The following is a 17,093-nucleotide window of genomic DNA, read 5'->3' on the forward strand; positions in this document are numbered from 1 at the left end:
GTCATGTTGGCCAACATCATTATGTATGAGTTTTTGCTTTGTTTGGAGTTAGCACACTTGGTCTCGTTAAATGTCTGCCGGTTTCTTTGGTTGTGTCTTTATCTATGTGGCTTTTTTTCTGATTCTCTGGGGTATAAAACATCCAGGCATGTTATGCATCTTCTCAGTTTATTGCCAGGAAAATTTGTTGTTCTCTGAAATGTGTGCTTGAACCACTGGAGCAGAGCACTTACCACTGTGTTTTAAGATTATCACAAGAAAAAAAATTCTGCAAGCAGTGCTTGAACTAAATTAGGATCTTGCTTTTAGAGTGGCAGGTGTAGGGTGTTTCAAAGCAAAGTGAGCTCTCCTTTGCCAATTTCATCTTTCTACTCCATCTGGAGCTTGAATTTCCATCCTTGGTGGTAAATCACATCTGCTTTGGATTTCATAGGATGTCTCTTAAGTATCTTCACAGAACTGTTCAAAGATTGCAATCGCTTCTAGTAGATCTGATTCATAAGTTCGTGGGTGCAGCAGCTGTTCTCTGAATCAATTTGTCAATGTGAGTGGCGTTTTGAATGGGGGCAGAGGTGGGAGCGGACAGCCGGTAGACAGCCATAGGAGGTGGTTTTATAGAAGAGTGGTAAGCCACAAGGGTACCACCCCATGTTCAAATCCCAGCTCTGCCACTAGCTATGGGACTCTGGTTGATTTTCATATTGTTTTGAGCTTCAGTTTTCTCATCTGTAAAATGAGGTTAATAACAGTATCTGCCTCATGGGTTGCACTGGATTAAATCTGAGAAGAAACATACACCATTTAGTCTGGTGGCAGACTAGCAGGTGCCATGTGCTATGGGCACATAGTAAATGTTCATTAAATGGTAGCTATTTGTATGCACCAGGATGCTTTTGATGTGACCAAAAGAAAAAGTATCCTGATTCAATTGGCTTAAACAAGAAAGAAAAAGTTATTATCATATGTAACAGTGACTCCAGGATTAATTCAGTGCTTTGACAACTTCACCAAGACCAACGTTCTTCTTATATTTCTCCTTTGTCATCTTAACGTCAGTAAGTAGCCCTAATGGTGATAAGATAGCTCTCTCAGTTCTATATGTTATTTTCAGATGTAATATAATGTCCATCCATGGAAGAGGTTCCATTTTCGTTTGTGTGCCTCTTTTTAAGAGCAAAAATACCTTTCTGTAAAGACCCTGGCAAATGTCCACTCACATATCACAGGCTGTGGGTCATCAGGGACCCTGGAAAGTGTGGCAGTTGGAGGCTTTCAGCTGCTCACACTCCTCCCAGCCACCTCTCATGACCAGTACATCACCAAACAGGCTTGGGGAGCCTCCCTTTTCTCAGTCTCAAAATGATTATGTGCACAGTGAGGTTGGACAGTTTCCTGTCTACTAGCTGTGTGACTTTGGAAAAGTGGTGTCCCCTCTCTGAGCCTCCATTTTTCCAACCCTAATGTTAATTCCACTTTTCAATACTCACTGTTTGCTGATTGTTTGCCAGATGACACTTGAGGGGCCTGGGACTCAACAGTAAACAAGACACACAGTCCCTGTCCTCATGTTGCTGATGCCTGGTGAGAGTCCCCAACTTACAGGGTTGGTTTGATGACCGACGTGGAGATGACCTTGTAAATGGGCTGGTCCTAACTGCATGGTCTCTTTTGCAGAGACCATGCGTACACTGGAGGGTACGCATCCCATAGTTTTGGGACTGCGTTAATCTTAAAGGCTATGGGGGTACTCTGAAGTGTGAATTTAGCTACAGATTAGCTTAGGTTTTTTTCCAGAGTGCAGAACAGCTAAGAATCAAAGGAGGCTAGCTGTATTACCCTTGCACAAACCAGTTTTTCTTTTCTGGATTGAAGACCCACATTTTATGCTTAATGGACCAAAGTGATGTTTCCCTTGGCCTGTCTTTTTTGGAGATATCTTTAAAAAAATCTGTCCCATCTTTATCAATATCATGACGATTACAACCCCACTTCAAGCCATTTGTTGGTGAAGAATTTGGGTTCTGGAGCCAGACTGTACATTTGAACCCTTGCTCTGCTACTTACTGGCCATGTGACCCTGAGCTAGTCTCTCTATGCCTCAGTTTTATAATCTGTACAATGGGAGAATAAAGGTAACTACTCCCTAGGATGGTTATATTTAGGGGTATATTTAGTTACCTTTTATTGAATATCTACTGTGTGATAGGTGTGTTATTCTTGGTGCTGGAGACAGCAGTGAATAAAACAGAGAGATGTTCTAATGGGGGTAATAGGCAATAAATGAGTAAATTTTGTGCTGCGATCAACAGAATAAGCCATGAAGAAAAATAAACCAGGGTAGTGGGGCTAGAGAGGGGGTGTGTGTGTGTGTGTGTGTGTGTGTGTGTTGCTTTAGGTTGGACGGTCAGGAATGGCCTCTCTAGGGATGTTTCCTTTGAGCAAAGATGTGGAGAAAGTGAGCCATATGGATATACCAAGGAGGGAAGAGGAGGGAAAAGCTCTTCCAGGCAGCGGGAACTGTAGGTGCAAAGGCCCTAAGGCAGCGAACACTTTGGGGAATAGCAAGGAGGGTGGTGGGTGCAGCTGCAACAGAATGAGTGGGAAAAAGCTTAAGTGAGTGAATCAAAGTCAAATGCTTTGAAAAGTGCCTGGCATGTAGTAAATGCTTGATACATGTTAGTTGTTATCATTCTTGTTATTATTCTTGCTATTAGTCTTAGAATATAAGACTCATTTTGAGAAGGCAATTCAGACTATGTTTTTTCCTGACATTATAATATATTAAAAAAATCAATTTGGTTTTCTTCTATGTTGAAAGGAATATGTCTACAATCATTGTAGATCATTTGGAAAATACAGTTGAGGAGACAGATGGAGACAATCACTGTTAATAATGTTTTAGTGTATTTCCCACTGGTATTTTTATATGCTCAGTTTTTAATTTATCACAACTGTGATCACTACATATACTATATGCAATTCTATATTCCATTTTTTTACTTGACCTGATAACATAAATATTTCCCATAAAGGTGTCATACATAATTTGTTATGGTTGAATAATGTTCCACTGAGTGGAATGTACTTATTTCCCAGTTAACGGGTATTTAGGTTGCTTTTCATTTTTCTCAGTATACATACTGTGCAAAATGCTTTTGTTTTCCTTCGACTTAGGGTTGTTTCTGTAGGTGACACTCTCAGAGATAAAATTACTGATTAGGCCAGTTGTAGTGGCTCACTCTCTGGGAATCCCAGCACTTTGGGAGGCTGAGGTGGGAAGATCGCTGAGCCCAGGAGTTTGAGACTAGTCTAGGCAACACAGTGAAACCCCATCTCTACAAAAAAAAAAAAAAAAAAAAAAGAAAAGAAAATTACTGATTTAAAATTCTTGGTGGTTGGTTTTTCCTTTACACGAATTTATTTATTTATTTATTTTGAGACAGAGTCTCACTCTGTCGCCCAGGCTGGAGTGCAGTGGTGCGATCTCGGCTCACTGCAACCTCCACCTCCCAGGTTCAAACAATTCTCGTGCCTCAGCCTTCCGAGTAGCTGGGATTACAGGCATGTGCCACTGCACCCGGCTAATTTTTGTGTTTTTAGTAGAGATGGGGTTTTATCATGTTGGCCAGATTGGTCTCAAACTCCTGGCCTCAAGGCCCACCTCAGCCTTGCAAAGTGCTGAGATTATAGGCGTGGGCCACCACGCCAGGCCCCTTTACACAAATTTAAAACCAATAGTATTTATTTGTGTGGTTCTTTGATATAGAATACACCAGATCTCTTGGTAGACTTCAGATAGTGCTACATTCCATTTTATTCCCTTTCAGAGTTGGAAAAGTTCATGTCCATTCATCTTGGAGAGTAATGAGATTTTCTATTTTGTGCCCTGGCACATTTTTATTTTGAATTATTTAAGATAACTCTCTATGCAATGCTTTAGTGAGAATTTATGACTGTTGGTACTACTGGACTAATGTGATGGAGGCAGTAAGAATGAAATTTTTTTCCATAGGTCATCAGTTGGGTCAAAGATGGAGCTACTAGCCAGGACTGAGCTCTGAGGTAAGTCCCACTGTCTCTTTGGGTCTCAGTTTCCCCATCTGTATTAAAGATTGCAGGACTTGTGTATTCTTATCAATTGTTATATATCAGGCCCAGTCCTAAGCAATATGTGCATTCACAGATGTAAGTTCTTATAGTAATTGCATGCTCATACTTTGAAGAATACTGCATTAGACTATAAACTCCATGAAGGCAGACACCTCATTTTGTTTTACTCACCATTTGTATTAGCCTTTTAGGGTTGCCATAACAAAATGCCGCAGACTAGGTGGCTTAAACAGTGGCAATTTATTTCTCACAGTTCTGGAGGCTGAAAGTCCAAGATCATGGTGTCAGCAGGGTTGGTTTCTCCTGAGGCCTCTCTCCCTGGCTTGCAGACGGCTGCCTTCTCACCATGCTCTCACATGGCTTTGCTATGTGTGCACACATCCCTAGCGTCTCTTCCTCTTCTTATTTTTTTTTTTTTGAGACGGAGTCTTGCTCTGTCGCCCAGGCTGGAGTGCAGTGGCCGGATCTCAGCTCACTGCAACCTCCGCCTCCGGGGTTCATGCCATTCTCCTGCCTCAGCCTCCCGAGTAGCTGGGACTACAGGCCCCCGCCACCTCGCCCGGCTAATTTTTTGTATTTTTAGTAGAGACGGGGTTTCACCGTGTTAGCCAGGATGGTCTCGATCTCCTGACCTTGTGATCCGCCCGTCTCGGCCTCCCAAAGTGCTGGGATTACAGGCTTGAGCCACCGCGCCCGGCCTTCTCTTCCGCTTCTTATAAGGGTCCCACCCTATTGGCCTCATTTTGACTTAACCATTTAAAGACCTTATCCAAACACAGTTGCATTCTGAGGTCCTAGGGTTGGGACTTCAACATATGAATTTTGGGAGGTTACAGTCAGTCAATGTAGATCCAGCTTTTAGCACCACCGTTATCATCATATATTAAGCAGCAAATGCAGGTCCACATCCCCTCAGTTCCTGGATGTAGAACAAATGAATGAATGAAGTCTGGGAAAGCTGACATTTCCAGTTCAGTCCCAGCAGCCAGGGCAATTGCATTCTACATTACCTCATCTCTAATTTTATCCCCGTTCTGCAGGTGTGGACATTGAGGTGTAGATGTGTGAAATGACTCAATGAAGGTCACATAGCCACTTATGGAGGAGGTGGGACTTGAGTCCGGGCCTCCCTGATGTCAGGGCCAGAATTTCTAACCTCTCTGCTGCACTGAGAAGATTGGCTTGATCATTGCCAAGCTCCCTTAATCCAATTTTAGAATTTTCTACAAATCTTCCTCTCTTCCTTGAACTAAGGCTTCCTTATAAGATTGGGTAAGAAAAAGCCAAGAAGAAATTCTTGCACAATGAGGGATGATTTGGGGTCCAAAAGTGGAATCTTTCTCATCCCCTTTCATATATCCTTTTTTATTCTTGTGTTTTTTTGTTTGTTTGTTTGTTTTTAACAAAATGTAACTTATGCCAGCTCCATGAAGCAGAAAGTTTTGAGTTTTGACTTTTTTTCCCCAGTGCTGAATCCTAGCTCCTAGAATAGTGTCTGACACATGAAGACAATAAATATTTATTGAAAGAATTAATAGATATGTATGCACATTTACTTTTTTTTTTTTTTTTTTTTTTTTTTTTTTTTTTTTTTTAGATAGGGTCTCGCTCTGTCACCCAGGCTGGAGTGCAGTGGCAGATCGTAGCTCACTGCAACCTCTGCCTCCTGGGCTCAAGCGATCCTTCCGTCTTAGCTTCCTGAGTAGTTGGGACCACAAGCGAGTGACATTACATCTGGCTAATTTTTTAATGGTTTTTTTTTGAGACGGAGTCTTGCTCTGTCGCCCAGGCTAGAGTGCAGTGGCTGGATCTCAGCTCACTGCAAGCTCCGCTTCCCAGGTTTATGCCATTCTCCTGCCTCAGCCTCCGGAGTAGCTGGGACTACAGGCGCCCGCCACCTCGCCTGGCTAGTTTTTTGTATTTTTAGTAGAGACGGGGTTTCACCATGTTAGCCAGGATGGTCTCGATCTCCTGACCTCGTGATCCACCAACCTCAGCCTCCCAAAGTGCTGGGATTACAGGCTTGAGCCACCGCGCCCGGCCAATTTTTTAATGTTTTTGTAGAGACAGGGGTCTCACTGTGTGGCCTAGCTGGTCTGGAACTCCTGACCGCAAGTGATCCTCCCACCTTGGCTTCCCAAAGTGCTGGGATTACAGACATGAGCCATCACTCCTGGCAACATTTAATTTTTAATATAACTGTGTTCATATTATTAATATCATTCAAGGCTGGTGTGGTGGCTGATACCTGTAATTCGAGCACTTTGGGAGGCTGAAACGGGTGGATCGCTTGAGCTCAGGAGTTCCAGACCAGCCTGGGCAACACGGCGAAACTCCGTCTCTACAAAAACAAAATAAAACAAAAATTATCCAGGCGTGGTGCGTGCTTGTAGTCCCTGCTCCTCGGGAGGCTGATGCAGGAGGATGGCTTGAGCCCTGGTGGAGGTGGAGGCTGTAGTGAGCAGAGATTGGACCATTGCACCCCAGCCTGGGCAACAGAGTGAGACCTCGTTACCAAAAGAACTCCCAAAAAACAAACAAACAGACAAACAAAACAAACAAAGAAATAAAAAAATCCCAAACAAAAACCAACCCCCCACCTACAACCAAACCAAAACCATTCAATGTTTTAAAAACTTAACTATATCTTGGTATGTTTGCTTGTGAGTTCTATAGATCTGTCTCACTCTTGCTACAGGAGACTTCAAATGCCATGGAATACATGAACTTTCATTTTTTAATTGTGCTAAATGTAAATAACATAAAACTTACCATTTTCACCATTTTAAAATATACAATTGAGTAGCATTAAGGACATTCACAATGTTGTTCAACCATTACTACTGTCCATTTCCAGAACCTTTTCATCATTCCAAACAGAAACTCTGTACCTGTTAAACAATAATTCCCATCCCCATTCTCTTCTCCCTAGCCCCTGGCAAACATGTTTCTATTTTCTGCTTCTCTGAAATTGCCTGTTCTACATACCTCATGTAAGTGGAATCATACAATATTTGTCCTTTTGTGTTTGGCTTCTTTTACATAGCAAAATGTTTTACAGGTTCCATGTTTTGTAGCATGTTTCAGCATTTCATTCCTTTTTAAAGGCTGAATAATATTTCATTGTATGGCTAGGCCACATTTTGTTTATCCATTTATTCACCTGGTGGAAGAATTGGATTTGTTTCCACATTTTGGCTATTGTGAATAGTACTATGAACATTTATGTACAAATATCCATTTGAGTCTCTGCTTTCAAGTTTTTTGAGTACATACCTAGGAGTGGAATTACTAGATCATGTAGTTTTTGAGAAACTGCCAAGTGGAGACCTTAATTTAAAAAAATCTAGAGCCAGGGTGTGGTGGCTCACACCTGTAATCCCAGTACTTTGAGAGGCTGAGGTGGGAGGATCACTTGAGGCCAGGAATTCGAGACCAACCTGGGCAACATAGTGAGACTCTGTCTGTACAAAGACATAAAAATATTAGCTGGGTGTGATGGCGTTTACCTATAGTCCTAGTTATTTGGGAGGCTGAGGTGGGAGGATTGCTTGTGCCCAGAAACTTGAGGCTGTCATGATCGTGCCACTATACTCCAGCCTGGGTGACAGAGAAAGACCCTGTTTTTCAAAAACAACAAAACTCCAAACCTGTTACTCCCTCCGTTTGTGCTAATAACCATGGGACCAGAGTGGATGGGGACTGGACTGGTGGCTGTTGAGTGACCCAGGAGAGAACGGAGGCTCTGATCTTGGAGAGTGTCACCACCTGGTGTGGTTCCTACACAGTTTATTCTCCTCCTCCTTTCTGTCCTCTCCCCCGTGCAAAAACTCATTCATTCATTTAATGACTCATTCATTCATTTTCAACAATATTCCCTGATTGCTTTTGTCATGTTTCAGGCACAGTTTAGATGCTGGAATGTTTTGGTGAAAACAAGCAGCCAAAACCTCTGCCCTCAAAGAGCAAAACAGTCATGCGTGGCTTAATGATGGAGAGGTGCTCTGAGAAATGCATCCTTAGGTGATTTTGTTCTCATTCAACCGTCATAGAGTATACTTACACCAACCTAGATAGTATAGCCTATTGTACCACTAGGCTGTATAGCGTAGCCTATTGCTCCTAGGCTGCAAATCTGTTCAGCGTGTTACTGTACTAACTACTGTAGGCCGCTATAACACAATTGTAAGTATTTGTGTATCTAAACATATCTAAACAGAAAACATACAATAAAAATACAGTATAAAAGATCAATACAGGCTGAGGCAGGTGGCTTATGCCTGTAATCCCAGCACTTTGGGAGGCTGAGGCAGGCAGATCACTTGAGGTCAGGAGTTCGAGACCAGCCTGGTCAACTGTGAGTATTTGTGTATCTAAACATATCTAAACAGAAAACATACAATAAAAATACAGTATAAAAGATCAATACAGACTGAGGCAGGTGGCTTATGCCTGTAGTCCCAGCACTTTGGGAGGCTGAGGCAGGCAGATCACTTGAGGTCAGGAGTTCGAGACCAGCCTGGTCAACGGTGAAACCCCATCTCTACTAAAAACACAAAAATTAGCCTGTATTCTCAGCTACTCGAGAGGCTGAGGCATGAGAATTGCTTGAACCCGGGAGGCGGAGGTTGTGGTGAGCTGAGATCATGCCACTGCACTCCAACCTGGGCGACACAGCGAGACTCCGTTTAAAAAGAAAAAAGAAAGATAAATATAATTGTACACCTGTGTAGAGAGCTTACCAGGAATGGCGCTTGCAGGACTGGAGGGTGCTCTGGGTGAGGGGTGAGTCAGTGAGTGAGTGGCGAGTGAAGGCGAAGACCTGGGGCATTACTGTGCGCTGCTGTGGACTGTATAAACACTGTCTGCTTAGGCTACACTCAATTTATTTAAAATTTTCTTTCTTCAAAAATAAATTACCTTACTATAACCTTTTTACTTTATATACTTAAAAAAACCTTTTATTTTAGGTTCGGAGGTACGAGTGAAAGTTTGCTATATAGGCAAACGTGTCATGGGGGTTTGTTGTATTAGGTATTAAGCCTAGTACCCAATAGTTATCTTTAATCTTTCAAAATTTTGACTCTTGTGAAAACATAAAGACATTGTTAAATCACAAACACATTGTATAACTATACAAAATATTTTCTTTCCTTATGTCCTTATTCTATAAGCTTTTTTTACTTTAAGAACTTTTTATTTTATGTTTACTTTTTAAACTTTTTTTTTGTTAAAAACAAAAACACGAGCACATACATTAGCCTAGGCCTACACACACAGACATTATTAAACACACACACACTATATTAGCTGTATTAGTATCGCTACCTTCCACTTCACAACTTTTCCACTGGAAGGTCTTCAGGGGCAAGAACTTGCATGGAACTGTCATCTCCTATGATAACAGTCCTTTCTTCTGGAATCCCTCCTGAAGGACCTGGCTGAGGTTCTTGAGGAGATGTCACTCTTTTCAGAAACACGTCCATAGGGGTTTGCTTGGTTTGTTTCCTTTTGTCATCATAAATGTGCTTGTAAGCAGATAATACACCATGAACATTCCACTCTATTGATGAAAGCCTTTCAGTGTTGAGGTCCATATTGTTTTCAAAGTCTTTAAGGAGCTTTTTGAGGTCTGCAGAAACATCTACTAAACCTGTCCTTGTGAATTTTCTTGGGGATTCTTCTTTTCCTTCTTCTACAGTTTTCTTTTATCTTGTCTTTTTTTCACTATGCATTTCTGCTCCAGTTGCAACTTCTCATTAGTTAATTCCTCAGGAACCACCTCTAGGAGCTCCTCAGTGTCATCTTCATCCACACCTGGGTTAAAGTTGTCTGCCGTCTCAACCACAGCTTTGTCGATTTTTTGCAACCTCCTCATTCTTGGCAAATCCTTTGAAATCACGGACAAATTCCTTGAGTATCTTCTTGCAGATTCCATTTGTATACTCCTTGGTGACATCACCCCAAGCCTCAGCAAGGTTCTTGATGTAGTTACAGACGTTGCAGTTCTTTCAGAATTCATCAGTGTCTTCCTCAGTTGCAGCGGTAGGCTGGGCAAAGGTCCTCCTCAGATGGTAGGCCTCACAAGCTGCTATATAACTCCTTGATCCATTGGTTAGTTCAAGGTGGTGGTGTTCAAAGGGAGAAACACCACTTTGATATTGGGGTGAAGATCACCAATAAAAGGAGTATGTGTGGGAGCATTATCAACACTAAGCAAAATCGTGAAAGGCATGTTCTTCTCCTCTATCAGTGTTTCTCCATTTTGCTGGCAGAGCAATTCAGGAGGGCATCTGGGAAGAGGAATGGGTCATCCATGACTTCTTATTCCTCCTCTACTCCTCTGGCATGAGTGCTTATTGATATGCTTGAAGGTCATGGCTTGAAGGCCAGACCACAGAGGGTTTCATTTTGTAGCCTGCAACATTGTCTCAGAACAAGACGGTTATCCTGTCCTTAAAAGCCTTGAAACCTGGCATTGGCTTGGCCTCCATGGATGAAAGTCCTTTCAGGCATCTGTTTCCAGAATAGGGAAGATTTGCTCTGGCAAGTCATTTTCCTCTACAATCAGCTTATCTAGAGTTTCCAAAAATTCTTCAGCTGCCTTCACATCAGCACTCGCAGACGCACCACTCACATTTTCATTATGTAATGAATAATGATTCTTGAATTGTTTAAACCACCCAGCGCTAGCAGTAAACTCAACATCATAGTCGGGTCTAGCCTTTTCTTTCAGCATTGCAAAACCAACTTTTTGCTTAAGCCGTGATCATCCTGGCACTGAGAGGGATCCGCTTGTGTGTCTGGTCTTCAATCCAGGTCAATAGAAGTTTCTTCATGTCTGATTTGGGCCCATCTCAAATTTTTGTTGGTCTTTTTTTTTGGGACAGAGTCTTGCTCTGTCACCCAGGCTGGAGTGGAGTGGCGCGATCTCAGCTCACTGCAACCTCTGCCTCCCAGGTCCCAGCAATTCTGGTGCCTCAGCCTCCCGACTAGCTGGGACTACAGGCACACACCACCGTGCTCGGCTAATTTTTTTGTATTTTTAGTAGCGATTTCGCCATGTTGGCCAGGCTGTTCTTGAACTCCTGACCTCAGGTGATCCACCAGCCTCGGCCTCCCAAATTGCTGGGATTACAGGTGTAAGACACCATGCCCGGCCCCATTTTTGTTAGTCTTGTTGTCTTCAATGAAGTAGATCCTTAAACAACTCCAATCACTTTGTTCTTGTTCAAGATCGTAGCTGTAGGAATGGGACATGCTTGCCTAGTGAGCAACGACCATCACTTTCAATTTCGTTTTTTCATTTCCAGGTCAGTCACTCTACACGGCCTCTTACTGGCAACAATAGCTGTCGATTTTGTGCACTTAGGGGCCATGATGGCAGAACAAGAGCGCAAGAGAAAATGATGCAGCCACGAGTCTTGGTAAACACAGATGTATGAGGCTGCTTCTGGCCTAACATGGCATCCTGCTTTACAGTAAACTTTCTTTCATTATTATGGATTCAGGGGGCACATGTGCAAAGTTGTTTGCCATCTCAACCACACTGTGTTGATTTTTGCAACCTCTTCAACCTTGGCAAATCCTTTGACATCATGGATAAATCTCTTGAGTATCTTCTTGCAGATGCCATTTATATACTCCTTGGTGACATCACCCCAAGCCTAAGCAAGGTTCTTGATGTAGTTATAGATGTTGTAATTCTTCCAGAATTTATCAGTATCTTCTCAGTGTCTTCCTCAGTTGCACTGATGGATATATTGTGTAATGGTGAGGTTTGGCCCTCCATTGTATCCAGAACCCGAATAGTGAACATTGTACCCAATAGGCAGTTTTTCAACACCCAATCCCCTCCCACTCTTCCCCCTTTTGGAGTCCCCAGTGTCTATTATTCCACTCTCTATGTCCACGTGTATCCATCGTTTAGCTCCCACTTATTGGTGAGAATATGCGATATTTGATTTTCTGTTTCTGAGTTATTTCCCACAGGATAACAGCCTCCAATGCCATCCATGTTGCTGCAAAAGACACAATTTCATAATTTTTAATGGCCATATAGTATTCTGTGGTGTATATATATGTCCACAATTTCTTCATCTAATTATTCATTGATGGACACTTAGGTTGATTCCATGACTTTGCTATTGTGAATGGTGATGTGATAAACATATGAGTGAATGTGTCTTTTTTATACAATAATTTATTTTTTGGGGAGTATATATCCAGTAGTGGAATTTCTGGGTTGAATGGTAGCTTATTTTTAATTCTTTGATAAATCTCCGTACTGTTTTCCATAAAGGTTGTACTAATTTACATTCCTACCAGTAGCATTCCCTTTTCTCTGCATCCTTGCCAATATCTATTGACTTTTTAATAATAGCCATTCCGAATGGTGTAAGATGGGATCTCATTGTAGTTTTAATTTGCATTTCTCTGATGATTAGTGATGTTGAGCATTTTTTCATATGATTGTTGGCCACTTGTATGTCTTCTTTTGAGAAATGTTTATGTTCTTTGCCTACTTTTTAATGGGATTATTTGTTCTTTTCTTGTTGAGTTCCTTGTAGATTCTGGATATTAGTCCTTTGTCAGATGCACAAACTTTTCTTTTTATAAGTAGAAAGAACACACTTTAAAATAATGATAAAGTATAGTAGATATATAAATCAGTGAAATAGACAGTTATTATTATTATCAAGTATTATGTACTGAACATAATTGCATGTGCTATACTTTCATACAACTGATGGCATAATAAATTTGATTACACCAACATCACCACAAGCAAATGAGTAATGCGTTATGCTATGATCTTATGATGGCTATGACGTCATTAGGTGATAGGAATTTTCCAACTCCGTTATAACCTTATGGGATCACTATTGTAGGTTTATGTGGTCCATCATTGACCTAAACATTATGTGGTATGTGATTGTATTATGATAATTATGAACAGTCCAAAAAACAAACAAAATGAGTAAATAAATAATACAGAGGCTTTAGAAAGTGAAGATTGCCATGAAAAAATGAAAGGGGAAGTGGGTAGGGAGTGCTGAAATGATGGGTGTTGTGATTTTAAATAGGGGGTCAGAGGAAGCCTCACTGGGAAGGTAACATTTGAGCAATGACCTGAAGAAGGGAGGGAGTTGACTGTGTGGATAAGGGGAAGAGCATTCCAGGCAGAGAGCACAGCCAGTGCAAAGGCCCTGAGGTGGGTGCCTCTCTGCTGTGCTCATGGAACAGTGTAAATGGGGCAGTGTGAGCAAGAGGGAATGTGGGAGGAGATGAGATTGGTGAGATATGGGGCAGACTGCACAGAGCCTTGTAGACCACTGTCAAGTCTATGAAGTATGGCATCTCTGGAAGACTTTGACAGAGGAAGTGGGATCTGATTTTAAAATCTTATTTTCTTTATGTATTTTTTATTTTATTTATTTATTTTGAGATGGAATCTTGCTCTGTCATCCAGGCTGAAGTGTAGTGGTGCAATTTCAGCTCACTGCAACTTCCACCTCCCTGGTTCAAGCGATACTTGTGCCTCAGTCTCCCAAGTAGTTGGGGCTACAGGTGTGCGCCACCATGCCTGGCTAATTTTTGTATTTTTGGTAGAGATGGTGTTTCACCTTGTTGGCCAGGCTGGTCTCTAACTCCTGACCTCAAGTGATCCTGCCCACCTCGGCCTCCCGAAGTGTTGGGATTGCAGGCATGAGCCACAGTGCCTGGCCATCTGATTTTATTTTTAGCAGGACCATTCTGTCTGCTGTGTTGAGGGTAGACTGCAGGGCATTGAGGGCAAAGGCAGGGAAACTCATTAGAAAGCAGTTACAATGATCTGGGTGAGAGAAGATGATGTCTCCTTCCAGGGTGTCAGCTGTGCAGGTGATAAGAGGTGTTGGATACTGGATATATTTTGCAGGTTGAGCCAACAGGATTGCTGATGGATCATATGGCTTGTTTGTCTGTAAAATGCTCTAATGAAAACAAATGTTTTGCTGTATCTGTAGGAACGGCTGCTAAATGTTTGATCTATTGGGACAAGATCAGTTTGTTGATAGGTAATGGTTCCTGTTGGACTGGTGCCCAGATTGCCAGATTAATTGACCTTCCAGACTGACAGTGCCTCATGGTCCATCTACATGGGCTTGGAGGAAGGGGGAAAAGATGCTGATATTAACAGTTAACATTGAGAACTCACTTTACACCAGGCACTGTGCTTAGCACTCACATCTCATGTAGTAGATAGATTATCTTTGTTATGTACTTAGCCATTTTTTTAAACAATCACAAATTTACAGAAAAGTTGTGAGTACAGCACCAAAGTTTTTTTTTTTTTCCCACTGAATCACTTGGGAGTAGATTGCTACCTGCTGCCCCATCACCTAGAAATCCTTTAGTGTTTACATCCTACAAACAAAGATATTCTCCTGCTTAGCCATACTACAACCATCCTAACCAAGAAATGAACGAGAATACATCGCGACCATCTAGCCCCCAGGAAAGTCCTTTGGAGTGAAAGGATCTCACCTAGAATCAGGCATCACATTTACTTGTCATATATCTTTAATCTCCTTCAGTTTGAAATGCTTTCTCAGACTTTCTTTGACTTTCCTAACCTTGACACTTTTTTTTTTTTTTTGGAGTGCAGTGGCCGGATCTCAGCTCACTGCAAGCTCCGCCTCCCGGGTTTACGCCATTCTCCTGCCTCAGCCTCCGGAGTAGCTGGGACTACAGGCGCCCGCCACCTCGCCCGGCTAGTTTTTTGTATTTTTAGTAGAGATGGGGTTTCACCGTGTTAGCCAGGATGGTCTCGATCTCCTGACCTTGTGATCTGCCCGTCTCAGCCTCCCAAAGTGCTGGGATTACAGGCTTGAGCCAGCGTGCCCGGCTACCTTGACACTTTTGAAGATTATGGGCCAGTTTTCTGTTGAACGTCCCTCAGTTTTGATTTATCTGATGTTTTCTGATGATTAAATTCAGGTTGTGCATCTTTAGCAAGAGTATTACAGAAGGGATGCTGGGTTCTCCTTGCATCTTGTTGGGTGGCACATGATTTTGATCTGTCTCATTACTGATGATATTCAATTTGATCACTTGATTAAAGCAGTGTCTGCCAGGCTTCTACAAGTAAACTTATCCTTTTCCTTTTTATAATTGGTATCTATTTTGTGGGAAATACTTTGAGGCTATGTAAAAATCCCATTCCTCATCTAACTTTATCTTTCTGTCAATCAATCTATCTATCTATCAATTGATCACTGTATGGACTCATTGTTGCCAATTTCATTTAATGGGGTTCTAATTAATTATTATCATTGTCCCTGGTTTGGCCAGTAGGAGCTCTTTCACACTGACTCCTAGGTCTTTTTGATCCGTCCACATCATTCTTCAAGTGTCCTTTTGCTTTCTGGTACAGGATATTCCAGTTTCATCTTGCATTTTCCTTGCTCCAGCCCTGCAATCAGTCATTTCTCCAAAAAGCTCTGTCTCTTTTTAGTGGTGGATGGTTTTTAGAAGCTAGGATCTGGGTATGAGGTGTACTCATCAACATTGGGGTATTGCTTTTCCTAGGTCCTCTAAGAGACAGAAGTAGTGAAGATATGGATATGAATATATAAACACATACATATGCAAATATATGCATATTATATGCATTGTAAACAAATATATGCATATTATGCATCTATGCATTGATATATACATCAGTAAGTCTATAGATATGCATAATCATCTATATATATCAATCTATGCCAGTCTATATATTGAAAAGCATAGAACTCTAATTCTAATTCAATGCCACAGGGTTTATTCTAGTTTTCTCCCTTTCTATATTTGTAACTCCCTTATCTAATATTGACTAAAGTGACACACATTATTCTTACTCTAGTTGCTTATTTGATTAATCTTCCTATATATGAACAGTCTGCTTTCTTGGCCACACCCCCTCCCCCATACCAATTCCCTTCTCATCCTACTCCTGACCTCTGCCTGTCTCCTGTGTTGCTCTGTACGACCTAATGGCTGCCAAAGGGAAGCGAAAAGGAAGAGCTATAAAAACTACTTTTTGGTTGGGTGAGGTGGTTCACCTCTGTAATTCCAACACTTTGCGAAGCTGAGGCAGGAGGGTCACTTGAGGCCAGCAGTTTGAGGCTATACTGAGCTATGATTTCACAATTGCACTCCAGCCTGGGTGACAAAGTGGGACCCTGTCTCCAAAACAAACAAACAAAAATCCCAAAACTATTTTTTTAAATCCTATTTTATAGATGGAAAAACTGAGGTCCAGGAAAGATTAAGCAACACGCCCACAGCTAGTGTGCAGTGGAGGAGGGGTTCAAATCTAGGAAGTCTAGGTCCAGCCCTTGCTCTTAATTAACCCTTAGGCCACACTGATCTATGCACAGGGTGATGAATAGATTCTCATGGGATCTGACAGCTGGGCAGTGGAGCCCCAGGAGAATAGACAAGCTCTGGTCATCTACCAGTTGGCTTGGTACCATCTTTAGAACAGGGAAAGGAGTCTGCCTTCATTCCATCACTGGCTCACTTCTGGCCTCTTAGAGGCTTAGTTTCCTCAACTGAAAAATAGAGATAATTATGGTGCCTACCTCAGAGGGTTTGTGTGAAGAGGCAACGTGATTACATATGGAATGCTTCATCCAAGTACACTCTCGGGTCCCTGAGCCTCAGACTCCTGCTGTACCCACTCCTATGGAATACAGAATGGTGACTGGGAGCAGGATGACACCTTCGGTGCCTCATTTAGCTTTTTGGTGCCTCAGTTTCCTCAAGTGCAAAATAGAATTATGGGATTTAAAGTCAGACAGACCTAAGTTCAAATCTTGGATCTACTACTCACTTGATAGATGGCCTTCAGCAAGCCAGAGCCACACCCTAAGCCTTAGTTTTTCCATCTGACAAGGGGGATAACTACAGCCCCTGCTTTCTTAGGCGGGTGTGTAGATTCTGTGGAGGAAACGTGT

General features: G+C 42.0%; 1 protein-coding gene across 1 annotated transcript in view; it reads left to right on the forward strand.

The window, feature by feature from the left end:
• The window catches only part of RPH3A (rabphilin 3A), a 338,292-nt gene that overhangs the window by 69,530 nt on the left and 251,669 nt on the right, over positions 1 to 17,093 (forward strand). Inside the window, exons 2-3 of the mRNA XM_011928670.1 lie at positions 4,013 to 4,062; positions 7,043 to 7,103. The gene's annotated coding sequence lies outside the window, so the exon portion shown is untranslated. The remainder of the gene's footprint in view (positions 1 to 4,012; positions 4,063 to 7,042; positions 7,104 to 17,093) is intronic.

Source organism: Colobus angolensis, unplaced genomic scaffold (assembly GCF_000951035.1).
Source record: "Colobus angolensis palliatus isolate OR3802 unplaced genomic scaffold, Cang.pa_1.0 Scaffold79, whole genome shotgun sequence".
Classification (NCBI taxonomy): domain Eukaryota; kingdom Metazoa; phylum Chordata; class Mammalia; order Primates; family Cercopithecidae; genus Colobus; species Colobus angolensis.